This window comes from Miscanthus floridulus, chromosome 5 (genome assembly GCF_019320115.1).
Source record: "Miscanthus floridulus cultivar M001 chromosome 5, ASM1932011v1, whole genome shotgun sequence".
Lineage (NCBI taxonomy): Eukaryota > Viridiplantae > Streptophyta > Magnoliopsida > Poales > Poaceae > Miscanthus > Miscanthus floridulus.
This window is the reverse complement of record NC_089584.1, coordinates 58,725,145-58,739,519: the sequence shown is the minus strand read 5'-3', so window position 1 is coordinate 58,739,519 and position 14,375 is coordinate 58,725,145. Positions and strand designations below refer to the sequence as shown.

The 14,375-nt window shown below is 44.2% G+C and overlaps 1 pseudogene; it reads left to right on the top strand.

Annotated features, from left to right (window-relative positions):
• Nucleotides 1-290: 290 nt before the first annotated feature.
• LOC136452214 (lysM domain receptor-like kinase 3) lies at nt 291-4,744 on the top strand (annotated as a pseudogene).
• Nucleotides 4,745-14,375: the final 9,631 nt, after the last annotated feature.

Genomic DNA, 14,375 nt, shown 5'->3' with positions numbered 1-14,375 from the left:
AAACGTGCAAAGAGATATTCAGCCTGTTCGCTTGTTGGTTTCAGCCAGCCCAAACCAGCCAGCCAACAATGTTTTTCTCTCACAATAAACTAGCATTAACTAGTCCAAATTAGTCCGGAAACCAATCAACGATCAGGCCGAATAAGTCATATTCCTGTTCGGTACTACTTTTTTTACAGTTGCTACAACTGTATTGGGTGATTCCTCTCACGTAGATACGGTAGGAGCAGCGGCTGTGACTGTGGCCTGTGGGAAAGCTGCAGCCAACAAACTCGCGAGGAGCGACGCGCGCTAGCCCCTCTGCGCCACCGGTCGCGCAACAGCCTTATCCTTTGCCCTATCCGCTCCTGTCTTGCGCCGCGCTTCTTCCAGCCTCCGCCGCCCTTCGGGGCCCCACCCGAAGGCTTAGCTCCGTACGTCTTCCGCGAGTGCCTCCGCCGGTGGCCTCCGGACCCTCCGCAGGCTTAATTCCAGCCCCATCTTCTTGGCGCAAAGCCTGCCTCCGCCTGTGTCCTGAAATCATGAAGCTGATCGCACAAACGTTAGATGGGGAACCTTCGAGACCCAGCCATCGCGCCCCAACACTGAACCTTGCAAGAACTGCCAAATGTTGGAAGCCAAAGACATGCTTGACTCCATCAAACCATGAGGCCTGCAGCTAGCTGGCCAATTTGTTCAGTTTTGGACATGAGTTGGTGGACGATGTAATAAGCTTTGATACTCTATGATGTCATTTTCCTATGCTCCAACCAGTGCAGAGCTTCAGAGAAGCGGATTTAACAAGAAACAACAGTGGCAGGCGTGCAATAGCTGGCCATGCCAGGCAATTAACATCTCAGGCACCCAAGGTGCTGTACAAGCACTAGAATCCAAGGTTTGTACTATGAAATAAACCTCCTCTGTAACCAAACTTCATTTGCCTCTCTGCTTGCTCACCAATGGCTAAACATGGTTTCCTGTTCTTCCTCACCGGTTTCTGCAACACCACTATACAAGCGCCTCTTTCATTGATCATCCAAGAAGCAGCATAGCATCAACTGCGGAATGGCAACCCTTGCACTGCAATGCTGTGTCCATCAACCCTTTATGCGGCTCATTCCTTTACGTCACTCCTCAAGGGCGTAACCTGTCAGAGATTGTCTCCGTATTCAACGGTAATGCATCTCTCATCAAGACTATCAAGCGGCTCTCTGGTTCAGAGGACCTGTTGATGGGCGTGGCATGCAAGTGTCAGGCTATCAGCAACACCACGACTGCTTTTTTTCATGACACTCAATATAAAGTGGAGTCGGATGACACACCTGACGAAGTTAAGAGTAATACCTTCAGCGGGCTTGCAATGAATGTTGGTGATGGTTTGCAATTGACACCTGGGAATACAATTACGGTTCACCTCCCATGCGGGTGTTCCTCAACAGCATCAGAGGGAGTATTGTCTTATTCAGTGCAGGAGGAAGATACCCTGATTACTATTGCAAGCTTGTTCCATTCAAGTCCACAAGATATCTTAAACTTGAATCCAAGTGTGACAAATCCTGATTTCATTAAACCAGGATGGATCTTGTTTATTCCAATGGGAGTTGCTGGTTCTTCTAAGAAAAGTAAGTCACAACTAAATATTTTCATATTTACATTATTCTAAATTACTTAAAATTTATGCACAAAGCTTGTGCTACAAGATATTTGTGTGATTGATGTTTAATGTCTAGTAACACACAAGATGCAGATGCTTCTTGCAATCCAAATGTGTTTGAAATTGAATTTTTGTTTCTTGTGCTCTTCAGTGGTATTCAATTAAACCACACATGCCATTTTCTGCTCCCATTAAGCTGATCTTTTTTTTTTCTGTCTGTTGTTTTTTTTATCCTTTTTAGGGGTTCGTAGTATGACAATCATAATAGCAGCATCCATATCAGCTGCAATATTGTTCTTCTGCATCTTCACTGTCATTCTTCGCCTTGTTTATTCCAATGGGAGTTGCTGGTTCTTCTAAGAAAAGTAAGTCACAACTAAACATTTTCATATTTACATTATTCTAAATTACTTAAAATTTATGCACAAAGCTTGTGCTACAAGATATTTGTATGATTGATGTTTAATGTCTAGTAACACACAAGATGCAGATGCTTCTTGCAATCCAAATGTGTTTGAAATTGAATTTTTGTTTCTTGTGCTCTTCAGTGGTATTCAATTAAACCATACATGCCATTTTCTGCTCCCATTAAGCTGATCTTTTTTTTCTGTCTGTTGTTTGTTTGATCCTTTTTAGGGGTTCGTAGTATGACAATCATAATAGCAGCATCCATATCAGCTGCAATATTGTTCTTCTGCGTCTTCACTGTCATTCTTCGCCTGAGAAGGTCTTCTCAGCAAAATGTTGAAGCACCCGAAATAAAAATGGAGAGAGCTCCCAGAAACACCAGCATCGCTGCTCTGGAGAGCCGTTTCTTTCCATCCATGAGAATTAATGGTCTTCTCCTGTGATACATGCTTCTGCTTCTAAATTTTTAGCTAAACATAACGTATCTTATCTTATTACTCTGAATTGAATGGTTGCAGATATTGACCCATTCCAAACAGAGAGGCCTGTCATTTTTAGTTTGAAAGTAGTTGGAGATGCTACAGCTAATTTCGATGAGAAAAGAAAGATCGGCGAGGGAGGATATGGCAGTGTTTACCTTGGTTTCATAGGAGCACATGTAAGATATCTCTGTATTGTCTCATGTAGAATCATGAAAAGATCCTTATGTGTTACTTTCCTCATAGGAAATTGCAATTAAGAAGATGAAAGCAAGCAAATCGAAGGAATTCTTTGCTGAGTTGAAAGCTCTGTGCAAAGTACATCACATTAACGTGGTATGTACTTAATTCCTAAAATCCAATAGGAAGTGGATATCTTTGTATTGGTTCTTTGCTTGTGAACACAGACTTTCCTAATGCGTTCAATTACAAATAGGTTGAGTTGATTGGTTATGCTGCTGGGGATGATCACCTGTACCTTGTGTATGAATATGTCCAGAATGGATCACTTAGTGAGCATCTACATGATCCGTTGCTGAAAGGTATGCGATGGAGAAACAACCGTGTAGGTTAAGTTTAATCAGTGCCCCCTCCAGTAAAAATTGTAACTAATATATTTTAAAAATTAATATGTCTTCATGATAGTAAGTATGCTGTCTTCATAATTTTTAAGATTATTTATTTATTATTTTCTACAAATACATTTAAAAGAAACAGGTATAACATTATTCATTCTTATAGGAAGTTTCTGGAAGCAGAAATTTCCTGTATTACATGAGGCTGTACATGGTGTTGAGTTTTGATATACACTAATAGAACACAGATAGCATTGGATGCAGCACGTGGTATTGAGTACATTCATGATCATACTAAGGCCTGTTATGTGCATCGTGACATCAAAACAAGCAATATTCTGCTCGACAATGGATTAAGAGCTAAAGTAAGTCTCTTTTAAACGACCAAATTTCTGTATCTGCTCAGACATGAGCATCTGAGTATTCTCTGTTGAACAGGTTGCAGATTTCGGACTAGTGAAACTTGTTGAGCGTAGTGATGAAGAAGAATGTATGGCAACTCGTTTAGTTGGAACGCCAGGATACCTTCCGCCTGAGTTAGTTTTCATTTGAATATGATTTTCAGTCCAACCAGCTGGTACATTTTCATATGTAGTACTCACTGTATGAATTTAATACTGCAGGTCAGTTCTTGAACTTCACATGACTACCAAGTCTGATGTGTATGCATTTGGAGTAGTTCTTGCAGAGCTCATTACTGGACTCCGTGCACTTATCCGGGATAACAAAGAAGTCAACAAGATGAAGTCAATAATCTCAATTGTAAGAGTCCTTGCGAGCACTTAGAATGTCTGGTGTGGTTATTTTTTGTGGTTTGCATGCTAACTTTCAGCAAGGTTGTATTATAATAAAATGAAATCAAGAAATACATCTCTGTGAACAGATGAGGAAAGTCTTCAAATCAGAAGATCTAGAGAGCTCATTGGAAACAGTTATAGATCCTAACTTGAAGGATAGCTATCCCATAGAAGAAGTGTGCAAGGTTAGTGAAAATGCATAGTACTGTTCACTTAAAGATCTCAGATAACTGAATCTTGCCTTTCTCTGTTCTATAGATGGCAAATGTTTCAATGTGGTGCCTAAGTGAGCATCCATTGAACCGGTCTGAGATGAGGGACATCATGCCAACTCTGTGTCAAATCCATCTCACCTCTATTGAGCGGGAAGCATCACTTGGAGGTGATGGCGAAGTATTTAGTGGTGTTTCCTATGGTAGATGAATCAAACAGCATACTTTGGCGTTTAGAAGCAAAGCGCACTCCTTTTACTTTTATTTGAAGGAGAATGGTTCTTGCACTGCAGTTTGTGTATTTATTGATTCATTATGAACTTTTGAAGGGTTGCCTTTTTGTATGTGGCTCTCCGTCTGTCCTCAAGGACATTCACATCCATAGTACTCGCAACTACACGTACATACATATATGTAGTTCTTTCTAGATTTAGCTACAACAGTCTGTTGGCAGGCTGAAAACTAGAGGGAAATCATCAATGATCCTAATGATGAATTATTGTAAAGTGGTACTGTTGAATGCAAGACTACCAACTTCACTTGTTGATGTCCACCAGACCACCACACATGTCAGTACGAAAGTTGAGATTGCATTTAGAAGCAGTAGAAATGAAGATTGTCCGCGAACTTGCCCACCCAGGTTAAGTCCTTTCTTTGTCACGGGTGCTCGCATTTTCCATGATTTTTTCTAGGTTTTAATGGCGCTGTGTTTTCATTGGTAGACGATCTCCCCGTCGACAGCGAGACTTTGTGAATTTCAAAATCTATTGGTTCAGTTATTTGAAGGTGGTCATAGAGGTAGGCTATACTTGAAAAAAAAACTGTTACGCCTGGTATTTTTTTTTGGATGCTGATTGGATTGATCGTCCGTTTGGTGTAGCAACTAGCAACATGAAGTCTTTCAGGTTCCTGTAACGAACAAGACAATGTGAATTTTTTGGGGTGCTGTAAAGATTGGACTGATCATCCGTTTGGTGTAGCAACTAGCAATGAGAATGCTGTACTGATCGGATTGATCGTCCGTTTGGGGTTGCAACTATCAGCACCAAGTCTTTCAGGTTCCTGTAACAAACAAGACGAGAATGCGATTTTTTTTGGGATGCTGTACAGATTGGATTGATCGTCCTTTTGGTGTAGCAACTAGCAACGAGAATGTGAATTTCATTGGGATGCTGTACATATTGGATTGATCGTCCGTTTGGTGTAGCAACTTGTAACACGAAGTCTTTCAGGTTCCTGTAACGAACAAGACGAGAATGTGAAGTCTGGTAATTTTTTTTTTGGGATGTTGTATAGATCGGATTGATCGTCCATTTGGTGTAGCAACTAGCAACATGAAGTCTTTTAGGTTCCTGTAACGAACAAGATGAGAATGTGATTTTTTTTGGATGCTGCACAGATTGGATTAATCGTCCGTTTGGTGTAGCAACTAGCAACACGAAGGCTTTCAGGTTCCTGTAACGAACAAGACGAGAATGTGAAGTCTGCTACAGTTCCTATGTATCTTGACCACTTTCTTGCTTTGTGCATCTATAAATTTCACCTGTCTTGACCCTGAAGTGTGTATTAAAACTTGTATAAGCGCAATATCATCAAAGGATGCAGGCCGGCCGGTCACACCAGTTGTCTGTTTCTATTTCAAAGCTACGCAGAATGATTTTCCTGTCCAGGCACGGACAACAGGACAAGCAGCCGACACTTGTGTTGTATTCGATAATGGTCCACCATGTAACGTTGAACTTGTTATCTTGCGCCATTTGGCTCTAAATCCTTGCAGACTTATTCAACTTTGCCGCCTAGTTCATCCTTCAACTACGCGACGTTGTTATGCACTTGTGCATCTAGAAAATGTCCTGCACCATGGCCGGCTGCTGCCGGCATATCTACATATATGAATACCAAGTCTAATGTGTATGTTTGAATCGTTCATGAATCCAAAAGTCAAACCCGATTATTTCACGACAGGGAATTGCATTCAACTTCAATTCAACATTTCAGTTTAGATACTGAGTAAAGTTGAGAGGACCCTTATTCATACAAAAGACCTGGAAGAGATAAGTAAGTGATTGACAAATAGTTTTTGTACAAACTTACAAAAATATGTTAGTAACTACTCACTCCGGTTCCAAATTATAAAACATTTTGCATAGAAAAAGCTATGTATCTAGAAAAGCCTAAAACAACTTATAATTTGGAATAAAGTGAGTAGATGTTTACTTGGTCTTGGATGATATACCCAAGAGACAATCGATAGCTATTCGTACCATTAGTCTATGCTTCCTGTCATGCCTGAGATTTTTGGGATGCTGTACGCAACTGGATTGATCGTCTGCTTGCATTTTTGTTGTAGTAACACGAAGTAGATCCAGTTTCCTAACGAACATGATGAAGATCCTGAACTGTACCACAGTTCCTCTATATCTTGAACACTACAGTTCCTCTATATCTTGAACACTACAGATCCTGAACTGTTTTTGTCCAAAAAGAATGTGACAGCCTAATAGGAAGGGTCTCTTAGGTCATGTTTAGAAGTCTTGTATTAGGTTCAAAGTGATAGCCAAAATTGTCCGAGAGAGCCGGATCCTGGATTTTCTAGGCCAAATTTTAAACAGAAATGTTTTGTTGTGTGATCGGGAACAAAGAGAACGAGACAACCACAGCCCACGCCAGGAGCGCCCCCAACGGGCGACTTGGGGGCGACCGCGCCGTCGCCCAAGCTCTACACCCTCCCGGCCTCTCCTCCGGCCGCCGTCGCCGCTCTCTGGCGTGCAGTGGCAGTGAAAGATCCTAATGGCTAGAGGAGGGTTGAATAACCTATAAAAATTTCTACAACAACACTACGCAAAGCGCACTTCTAAATTTTGACACTGTTTCAATGCTCCAAAAGTGTTGCAATAGGCCCAAAATAGTTGCAATATCAGAAATAACAACACTTTTTTTTCCGTTGGGAGGCGTTGCAGGCGCTTGCGTGGGTAAAGCTTTGGACAACGCTTTTCTGCTTAGCGTTGCAAAATCCAATAATATATTTTCTATATCTTGCGAGTGACGGGCAATCACTCGACTTCTACCGGAGTCCTGTAGCATAGCAATCTACACGATCCTGTCATACTAGTAAGACTAATAGGATAAAGATATATATGCAAGTGGTTTCATTCAACTCCTTAAAACTTAATGCACAAATATAATTTAAACTGCAGCAAAGTAGGGGTTATGCACCAGGGCTTGCCTGGGTAAGATATATATTAAAAGTTAGTATCTGCATCTTCAGATAATCCACCATCAACTGAATAGAAAGCCCATTGCATCATCTCCTGGAGAGAATACCATTACACCATCTTCGGATTCCCAATTATCCTTCGATCGATCTGTTGATCTATCATCGTACCTATATAATATGCATGCGATGCAATGTAAAGATGTAATTAATCAACATCAATCGTGACTCGTAAAATACGACTTACGCCTCTCAAGTTAACGAGCTAGTTCTAACGACGACCGTACTTAGGCTACATATCCATGTTGTCGCATAAGACATTATTTCTCAACAATTCTTTTAGTTATATAAACCAACGGTGTTTCTTTATTCGTAAAAGGACATCATTATTTATCTAGCAACTAATTATTCTAGAGCTACAAAAATTACGGTGAGCAGCTAATATTGCTAGGAACCTACTTTAAAGATTTCAGATCCAATAGTATTACCAATTTATCATGGAAGTTCCTACAAGTTTATATTTTTATAATATTAAGTATCTTAGATTAATTATATAGCTTCCAAAAATATTACCAAACTATGTGAACAAAATATACTAATAGGTAGAGCATAATTTTAGGAGACTAACAAAACTAGTTTGACATTTTTATGATTTTTCTACGACTTTCTATGAATTTTATAAGTTTACTTTATAAGCTAATTTAGAATTTACCTCAAAAAGAAAAGGGGCCGACGACACTAAACTAGCCCAGCAGCCCAGGCGAATGCGCGGCTCCCAGGCGCACGCGCGGCCAGTGGCCCAAGCGACCGGGAGCGGGGCAGCGGCCTAGCAACGGCGATGCAGCCCAACACGGGGACAGGCGCGAGCGGCCCAGCAGCCAACGGCAGGCCGGCCCAGCGCAGGTGGTGGCCCAAGCGCAGAGAACAGCACCGGCCAGACGGCCCACAAAGGAGGTCGGCGGCCCAACCAGCCAGCCCAACTGGCAAGCCCAGGGTGTGCTGGCGTTTTTGCAAAAATGACCCTACTATTACCTCTATTCAACTCGAGATCCCGGACACTATTTAAACGGGTCACATATTTGCGTAAAGAACCCAGTACAAAGTTTTTGCTTCGATTTCTCACCCTCTTCTACCTTCACAAAGCAGAGCACGGCACAGGGGCAACACCAGACCTGACCGTGCGCGCAGGCATCGGTGGACATGGCGCTGCACGTGCCGGGGCAGGGTGCAGCAGCCTCGCGGAAGCAGACGACGGTAGGGAGGAGGCGCTCGGCAGGGTAGCGGTCCAGCGACGGTCGACCACGAAGCACCTGTAGTTGGCGCGGCACAATGACCGGCGCGGGCAGACTGGAGCTGGGACGCCATGGCGGCAGCGGACCACGGTGACGGCGCGGACTGGGTGCGGTAGCTACGGAAGTACTGAGCAAGGGACACAGGGAGCAGGCCAAGGCGATGACGGACAGCTCGTCGACGAACTCGCCCTAGCTCTGGTGCGCCTTCGTCGATCGCTTAACGGCGTAGGTGGTGGCGGCAGGGCCTGGCATGGCGGCCTTGTACACAATCCCGAACGCGCCCTTGCCGAGGACTCTGCTTGTGCGGAACCCTCTGGTGGCGGCGCTCAGCTCCTTGTAGCTGAACTTCCTCGAGTCCTTGAGCAGCTCCGGGAAGAAAACAGCGACGGAGAGGACCGGCCGCTACGGCTTGGCGTTCGCGGTGTAGCACAGGAACACCTCCAGGCGGCGGTCCGCGCTGCGGTAGTCGATCCACGCCGATGTGAGGTTGTCGCTGGAGTCGGCGAACTCCGGGTTTGCCATGGTGACGAACTTGACGGCGACAATGGCGGTGGACGTGGACCTGTTCTTGGCTATGGTGGAGTCCGAGGAGTTGAAGAGGCCGAGGTAGCCGCTGGTGGCGCCGTCAGTGCTAGCAGCAAGAACGGCAATACATGGCAGAGAGCGGCGGCCATCGGTGGTGTTGGACAGAAAAGGAAATCGGGTTATGAGAGAAGCTGAGGGGCTCGCTCCTGGTTAAATGCACTGGGTTGAACTCGAGGAGCAGAGGTGGAACAGAGCAGTGCCGAGTAAAAAGCAGCAGCTGCAGCATTCACGCCATCCATTTCTCCTCTGTACTAGTACCTGTGTACGTACATGATTGGTTGGCAATCGGCATGGGCACGGCAGGCCGAGGTAAACATTATTATTGACAAAAAGCGAGTGGTAGAATACATATATAGGATTTATAGGTAGTGAAAATTTTTCACCGTTGGTCTGGTCCGTGACTGGAGTAAAAGTCACGAAAGCAACACGGCTACCCAGACTCACAGTGAAAAGGACGCAAGAGAGAAGGGACAGCGCGAGAGAAGACCTCCACTCAGTGCAGCGCAGATATAAAGCCAAGGCAGGCAGTAGGGGCGCTGGACATGAACAGTAATGAGCAGAGCAGGCAACAAAACGTCCAATCAACAATGGAGCTCGTTTCAGCACTTTGCTATAGAGTCATAGTTATATATATATATATATATATATATATATATATATATATATATATATATATATATATATAATGGTTTATTAATTTACACAAATTGTAACGTCTAGGCACAGGAAAATTTCAGCAAGGCTCAAATTTAAATTTGATTTAAACGCTATATATATGTATATCGTTCTATTTATTAATGGATTTTATTTTATTTATAAAAGTTGTTTTTCCTGCTTAATCTACTAGAACGAACCGTTCGCTATTTTTTTTGCTAGGATTATTGTTCGACATTCCTAAGTATTTTTTTATGCACTGGAATTTAACCTGGACGTTTATTTGAGTCCGCGAAACTACGTCACACAGGATTCTATTATCGCCTCAAGTACGTTTTAAATTAAAACCCGAGAAAAACTTGATTCGAAAATTTTTCTTAGGCCTAAATTGCGGTGCTAAACGAGATCGTAACATCGGGGGTGTTACAATCAACCCCCCTTAAAAAGAATCTCGACCCAAGATTCGAAGCAAGAACCAGAAGAGGGGAAACACGATTACATTTCATAGACCAGGGATTACACGAAAGATTACACGACTTCGAATACTGAACCACGCGGGGATCTCGGGATACATGGTTAAGAGCAACCTAGTACAACCGAGACCTATTCCAGAAGTCGAGATAGACGAGGACAATGGAGAAACAACAAGAAGATGATTATCCAAAACATGGCGTAGCACCAACAGATCTAGAAACAGTCGACTGAGAAGTAAAACATCGTGAACCCTAAGATTGACTACCCAAAATAGGAACTTGAACTTCTTCGATGATCCGGATCCTTTCTTCTCCTCAGATTACACCATCCTCAGACTAACGAACCTAGTTTCACAATGGCGACTGGATCTCGTAGCTATGCTCGGATTGAAGTGGATGGGGAAGAAGAAGAAGAACAAGGACCAAGGGTATTTTATAGAGGCGAACGAAGGTGGGGCGCAACACACTGGAAGCGGAGGCGGCATGGATGGGATACATAGATGGTTCATGCTGTGGGGATAAACACGGCCCTGGTGCGCTCCCTACATAGGCGAGCGGATGGAAAATAAAGGAGAGAAGAGGGGAAAGGGGTCCGCTCGACGAGGCAGGCGTGTGGGCGACCATGTTCACCAAAGAAGAAAGGAGGGAGGGGAAGGGGGCCCGGTACGAGGACGAAGGCATGGGAGCCGAGAGCCGACCGGACGCCAAAAAAAGGAAAAGTGCACAGTGCTCAAGGATAGCGAGTGCAGCGCGATGCCGCGGCCACGCAAAAACAGGGTGCTACACGCCCGATACAGACAGCGTTCGCAGGGCACATAGCGAAGTGACCCAGCATGCGTAGTGCGGTCAACTAAACATTGGGCTTATGACATGACGTCCACTCAGACTTTTTACGACTACCCACGGCTAACCTTCCCTACTACTCTTCCTTTTTCTTTCCTTTACTTAACCCGATCCGTCTTTCATGTAGACTGAGACCATGTCATACTTTCTTCCTCCAAAACCATCTCCTCTTGGTTACTAGAGAGAACACTTCTGCATCAACCTGTTGTGGATTTCCCGTTTGAACACCCGATTATTTCCAAGGAGAAAATTTATAGCAAAAGTGGTATGGTGGTGTAACTTGGTAAAGGTACTTGGTCAACAACCTCGATACCAGCGTGTGCTGAGCAGTGTCACCATGTGGCAGCTGTTCCACAGGGAGCCCTCAGTTTCGTCGTGGCACCACAAGCTTCTAACCAGGAAACTATTACCAATTTACACGCCATAAAGGCGGTGGGGTCATAGACCACATGATAAGGGGAGTATTGCAAGGAAAAAATGTAAACAACAAAGGTTCCCTTCACAACAAGGGACAAGGAATTCAAATCCAACGGCGGATTTGTTTTAAAGAGATTCAAGTGTTCTACTAGGACATCCACAATTAGTCGATACAGTGTCCAATATTATCCAATCACTGCTGATCTGCTGGCATCTGAATGTCAACTTCTCTTGTAAACAGCTTAATATCACCCTGGAAAACTTTAAGCATGTCTAACGAACTGAGGATAGATGAACGCAATAAACATAGTGAACTAAATAAAATACATGTTCCAACGGTCTTATATGGGTACATCATACCTGCATTTAGGCTCCCATGCACGATATAGCATTCACCTTCCCTACTGGTGGACGATCTCAACAACTACGGATGAACAACAATGGCAAGAGTACAATATGAAGGACAGCGACGAAAAACACTACTACTACGGGTATAGCATCCCAAGGCAACTAATCTACATCTTCTCGTGGCAATGGCTGAGTGAGAGGAATCAAGAGCTCGACTTCTGACACTTCTGAGGGTGGAGGTGCTGGCGGTGCTGCATCACCGGTTCTTCTTCTCTTTGGCGGGTGGATAGGGATCCCTTCCAAGATTGGGGCATCCTACCTTTTGGCAGCCAGTGTCCTCCGCTCAGCCCTAGTGACCAGATAGGCCACCCATAGCTGATGGACATGCCGATCTTCAGCCTCCTTCAGGGCTTCCAACATGGCAGTCTCCCGGCTCTCAGCAGCTACAGCGCTAGCATGCGCTTCGGCGAGCTGCACCTAGAGCATTCGGTTGAAGATCTTGGCTTCTTCGGCTCGATGGAGGCAGCTCCTCAGTTCCAAGGCTTGTCGGTCATACTGCTCATCTAGAGCGAGCAGGTATGTGGTCAAGTGCACCACAGTGGGACTATCCTCTTGCGCATCCCACCCTTGCAAAGCCTCCATGCGAGCCCTCCATGCCCACCGATTCTTGTCCAAAGGAGGAAAGAACCGCATGGGGGTACGGGCAATGGGCTCCTCATAGATCTGGCAGAGATACCACAAGGCTTTGTGGGCCACAACCTGGTAGGTGTCGACAAAGCGAAAGCCGATTGCGGTCACACTCCAGGCTTCTGTGAGGTCAGGGAACTCTTCACTCTTCCTGATATAGACGGTAACCTCACACCGCTCGGTGCCATGCTCCTCATACTCATGGCCCTCATACTCAGGATGATCTTCGATTCCGAGCTTTTACAGGGTGGCATGCAGGATTCTAGGAAAACCCTCAACGTTTAGGCAGTAAGTACTAACCCAGGCTCCTGCCATCTCTGGCGGTGGTTGCAAGGAAGGCTAAGCGAAAAGCAGACTCAAAGGAAAAGCTAAGCGAGCTAAAGTGTGCCGAGTGGTGGTACCAATGGCTAAGCCAGACTCTACATATAAAGGCAGAGCGTTCAGTGGTCCTGGCGTGGTTCACTAGGGTTCCCGTGAGGGATTACTATGACGAATCGACCAAATTCCACGCGTTCGAGGCGAGCGACGTGCGATGCCATTACTGGCTAGTACAACTGCAGGGTGAGGGTCCGACAAGAGCACCAAAAAGAGGTACGGAGAGACGTGGGTCATGACCGGCGTGAACCATGGGTGAACGTGGAGCACGAAGCCACCGTGCAGACCTAACTCTGAAACAAGAATGAGTCAGTCGTGCACAATACGACACGCGTGACACCTAAGGATAGCGTATCTACCAGCAATACGTCACTACAATGCACAAACAGGATATGCATGAATGCACGTCCTATATGTCCTCTCACTGTTGCCAGCATATAGGGCAATCGTTCTCAGATTTTTGGCACATCATTCTCTCCCTGTAGCTAGTCGATACTATCGGACTATGCTCGAGTTAGTGTACCTGCAGAAAAATTGATTAAGCCTATCTATGTTAGCAAAGTGCCATCTATCCTGGATACATAACTATAGTAATAGGGTTATTTATATAACTTCACATGCAATTGTCCTAACTTTTTGCAAAAATGGGTTGTCAAATTTTAGTTTAGAAAAGTTTTCGAAGCCTTATTTCCTCATTTGCGCTTTGATACCACCTGTGGCAGAACCACCTATTCTAATGCCTCCTAGGAGTGCTTGTCTTCTATTAGACACTAAGCACCCAAAGGAGAACACTAAATTACTCGGTTCCATCGAGCACACCCAGGGGAGAACCTGAAAATCCACATTTTTGCCATCAGGACCACAAATGAGAGAATAAAGCTTACATCATTCTGAACCATCTCTTACATCACTTTTAATACAACATCAGAGCATAATATTTATTAATAATAGCGGAATGAAATCTTATTATCAGAGTTATGATCAACTTAATGGAACAATGGAATATAAATATGTGATCAGAATTACAGCGGAAATAATTATCTATTCATGGCATGATGATGTTTTGATATATAAACAACGACAACAGATTATGAAACTTTCCTTTATAAAAGCATTTGGTGAGAGTTATAAATAACAACTACGATCATAGCGTAAAGGAATCCTCGCTGAGCCCACCAGGAGGTATCCACACACAAAGGTCAGCTCAAGCATCCACTTGTCACCTGCAACAGGGGGAATAAAACCCTGAGTACTCAATTGTACTCAGTAAGACTTACCCGACAGGAGGAAAGAAAAGACTCCAAGGATATGCAAGGCTATCTGGCTTGTGGGTTTATTGCATTTGCAGGAAGCATTACTAAGCGTGCGTCCTTATATTCGATT